Source organism: Phaethon lepturus, unplaced genomic scaffold, assembly GCF_000687285.1.
Source record: "Phaethon lepturus isolate BGI_N335 unplaced genomic scaffold, ASM68728v1 scaffold21982, whole genome shotgun sequence".
In the NCBI taxonomy this organism is placed as follows: domain Eukaryota; kingdom Metazoa; phylum Chordata; class Aves; order Phaethontiformes; family Phaethontidae; genus Phaethon; species Phaethon lepturus.
Window position 1 is genome coordinate 10,477 of NW_010522889.1, and position 4,133 is coordinate 14,609.

At 41.3% G+C, this 4,133-nt stretch overlaps 1 long non-coding RNA gene across 1 annotated transcript; it reads left to right on the top strand.

The window, feature by feature from the left end:
* Positions 1 to 521: 521 nt before the first annotated feature.
* Positions 522 to 3,502, top strand: LOC104616830. Its single transcript, XR_737993.1, has 3 exons — positions 522 to 2,136; positions 2,426 to 2,500; positions 3,430 to 3,502. It is a non-coding gene; the product is annotated as an uncharacterized LOC104616830 (long non-coding RNA).
* Positions 3,503 to 4,133: the final 631 nt, after the last annotated feature.

Here is a 4,133-nt window from a genome sequence, read left to right on the forward strand (position 1 = left end):
CTGGACAGCCTTGCCCTCTGCTGTAGCTATCTTCTCATGTTCCATTGAAAGCCTGAAGTAGCAGCTGCACTTTAAGATCGTAATAACAGGTCTTTGGTTACACCACAGTAAGTGTAGCCACGCTCTAGCTAGTCAAGCAGTGACACCACTTGTCACAAAGTCAGTTTGGCTTTTCGTGATGGCTTACTCTTGTGACTAGAATGCAGTAGCAAAACTGATGGCAGTATGCGTACTGTCATGTAGCAAAACTGAATTATTAATCTTTAAACCAGTGCTCAGATCTGACTAGTTTTTCCAGTGTGCTCTGGATACTTGACTTGACCTGCAGGAATGTCATGGAGGGGTTACTGGCATATCTGCCTCGTTCTACGTGCTTGAACTAGCAGTTTTTTGACATTCTTGGAGCAAGCAATTTGTGACTGAACCATGGGTCTCATACCAGCTCTGACTGTCTGCAGTAATGAAACTTGGTGTGGTAGCTAACTTAAAAGCAAATAGTCATGTCTGCTCTAAGGCAGTCTGTAATGAGTGGGTACAAGAAATGACATTAAAGTGCTTGCATTGTGTTTCATCTTGGTTTTATCTGTGTGTGAAATACACTTTTTCTCAAAAAGCTTATCTGAAGCTCAGAAGTGTGGTGTCAGAATACATATGCGTACCTGCTAGGCTCTCAGATCCAGATACTGGTGCTGTCAGGAGAGAGCACAGCATAGCGTGTATGGGGGCTTTACTGTAACATTAAGCATACAAAGTGTTGATTTGCTTGCAGTTTTCCCCATAGCTAAACACTGAGGCCTGTGAGTAGTTTTAGGACTTGAGCAGTAATGGGGTTGCATGTCTCTGTTAATCATTGCCAGCTGCAGTGACATGATCAGGAAGGCCAGTGTTTTGTTCCATTATGTCAAATGAGGCTAAGCATGTTGGAAAGGATGCATAAAAAGTATGCTGTTCTGGGTAATTACTTTGCTTCTTCCACTACTACTAGCAAGTTTGGAATCAGCTAATTAGCTTCAGATTTTTTTTTTCTCTCCATACCAGCTAGTGGGGCTCTTAAATAGCTGCTTACTGGAAAAGGCAAAAAAGGGAGGATTGGCCTTCTCCCACCTCTGTCATTGCTGCTAGGTAATGATTGACATGTTAGGACTTGGCTGTGCAATCCCGCAGTGGTCTGTGAATACCCCATCTCTATAAATGTTGCTTCTGAACACCAGTACTGAAGAGCTAACTGGGGAGGGTTGGGAGGAGTGTGGCTATAAGTGAATCTGGAGTGTTAAAAGGATGCACAAAGATATAGTATCCCTTATGCATGGTGTTTGTTGCTATGGCATAGAAAACAAAACGTGCATACTATACTTCTGCTCCTGAGGGCCATGATAAAACCCAGGTGGTGGGTTTGAGACTAAACTTGAACTTCTCCCTGCCTGGTCAGATCACAATGTGACCATGGTGTGATTTGCCTCCCAACTAGAGCTGTGCACAGAACCTTGTACTACATCCCTAGCTGCTGACCATTGCAGTTTGCCCTCAGCTTAGCTATATAGCAAAAGGGTGGGTCTTCAGAAGGGAAGAATCTGTTGCTGAGAATAAAAGCAGTAGACCGACAATGCTAACCTCTAGTGTCTTCCTTTGGCTTTTGAAGCACTTCTAGGACTATTGAACCTGAGGGCTGCTAGGAGTCCAGGGACATTGCACTCCTTCATGAAGGGCAAGACAGAGGGCATTACTGCAGGAGACAAACTAGGGTAAAAGAGTTGAAGTAGCTTGACAAAATTGTTAATGCCTTCACATAAGGGATAGTATACCTCTGGCTGCAATCAAACTTCCTTGTACTCAGACTGGTGATTTACGGTTTGTGCTCAGACAAGGTGCAGTTCTTCAGTCAACTACCTGCATATTCCTTCATCTCTTTACAAGTGTTTAGGCTAGCCTATTTCTGCCCCATATTCTTCCACTTAATATTTTGGAATAATTTGTAAATTCCCCCTCATAACTAATCAGTCTATGCATCTTAAAACCTTATTTTTAAGTTAGTTTTGAAATGGTCAGAATTTTCTGTGTATTACTATAATAACTTCAGTTGTTATCCTTTAGGTGAAGATGAAAGCTGAGTGAAACCGGAGTGCTCATCCATGGGAAGTAAGCATAACTTCTAGTCTTGCTCTGAATGGGTGAAATAATACAGGCTTCTGGACACTTGGTGTTCAGTCACTGATTACCTTTGAATTGGTGAATATTGAGAAATTGGTGCAAATACATGCATGAAATGTGTAGGGCAGAACTTTGTACCTGCTGTCAGTCTGCGGGGTTAAGCACCCAGATTTCATCCGGGCTTGCTATCTTTATGGTGGTGGTGAAAAACACCTTTTTAGATGTGGGTTTGTATAAAAGATTTCACTGTAGTTAAAATTTTTTTATATTTTTCCAGTTCAGGAGCTGAGCATGAGCACACCCAGCATGATGCCCGGTGATATGTGGAGGGACTAAGATAACAAGTGAATGAGTAAGTAGATGGTGTCCTTATAATGCTGTAAGAACTCAGTAGCCCATCACCCTCTGATGTATTTTGTAGTTCCTGCCTGAAATTTGCCCTCTATTAATCTCAACTTTATATAAAATTTCTGAATCTTTCTTTTGTAGAGCCAAGATATAACACTGTTTGAGGCTTTTCAGCCCTGCAGCATCAAATAAACTGTTCTCTGAATGCTGTAGGTGGTCAAACAAGAAATAACCATTTCTACATGCAGGCTCCAGTCAAAGAGGTGTGAATGGGGTGGGTGATTTTCAGCAAGGAAAAAGGGGAACAACAGAGGAGCTGCTTCTCGAATGTTAATCTAACTAAAAGTTGTTAAAAAGCCGCTTTTCTGAAATACTTTAATGAACATTGAACTTTCGAAATAACCTGAAAAATGAATTAGCAAATACAAGAGCACAAGCAGATAGCAGTTTAGGGAAATAAACTAGCTTGCAGAGCTGGAATTAATGAAATTTTCCCTCTAATTTACCACTTAAACTACAAGGGGGAGCTTCAGATATTTAAAATCTTGTGTGTGGAGCAACATGCAAAGTACCTTAACTCACGAGCGATGGGTAAGTAATGGCTTAGATATGCCACAACTGAACCTGTGAGATGTGAAGCCAGTGAGATTCAATGGGTGAACTCCTGTTGAATCGTGTGCCATTTGTCACTGCAGCTCTTGTTTCTAGGGTAGTTAAACACAAAGCCATTTCAGATCTTGGAAATGATTAAGTAGATGAAAATGTGAATGCTGTTCATTTAATCTCAAGCCTGATGTAAGAACTCGGGATCCTAGAGAACATTTGACAGGTGCATGGCCTGTTGCGATGCGCTGGTTCCCTTCCCGTGTTGTTAGGTGTTATTTCTGCTGGTGTTTTTAGTGTTCTTGCTAACTGTGTGCTTTGCACTTGCAGAAGAAGATGAAATTCAAATGCAGTGAAGAGGACCCAGGAATACACCATTTAAAAAAATAAAATACTTGAATTTTTTTTATAAATGACTTCTGTTTTATTCCAGAGTGTGTTCACTGAGTAAGCAATCTGTTCAGCTTAGCATGGTATGGATGAATTTGGGAAACACTGCCATAACTGAGGCTGTAGAAGGGCACACAGAAGGTTCTTGGAGCACTGGAGTGAGAAGGGCTTGGGTTGTTGGACCCTGCTCTATAGTGTGACAAGCACGTCATAACTAATAAAAAAGTGACAAATACAGAATACCTATTTTTTTCTGCTGGGATTGTGCCATGGGCTTACTCTTGTTCCCGTGTTCCAGTTCTCAGGCAAGCTGTATTCCTGATGGGTGTGCAGCCGCAGGTGCTTTTGCTAAATGACTAGCTTAATTTTTTTTTTTTATAAATCACACTTGCACCTAAGGCACTTTATTTCTGGAATTTTTACCCATTCCTTGCCCCATCTCACGTGCTGTGTACTGCTCTGTTTTTTAGACCATAGGATTCTAAATGCTTACATGTGCCTTGTTGCTTTTTAATAGTTTTCTTGGTGATGACCTGTAGTAATGAAGCCTGAGATACCAAAGTTAAGATTCTTTGGAAGCCAGAAGAGTGCTGCTTTTAGCTCTCGCAGCACAAATTATCATGTGTAGTTCGTGCTGTCATTTA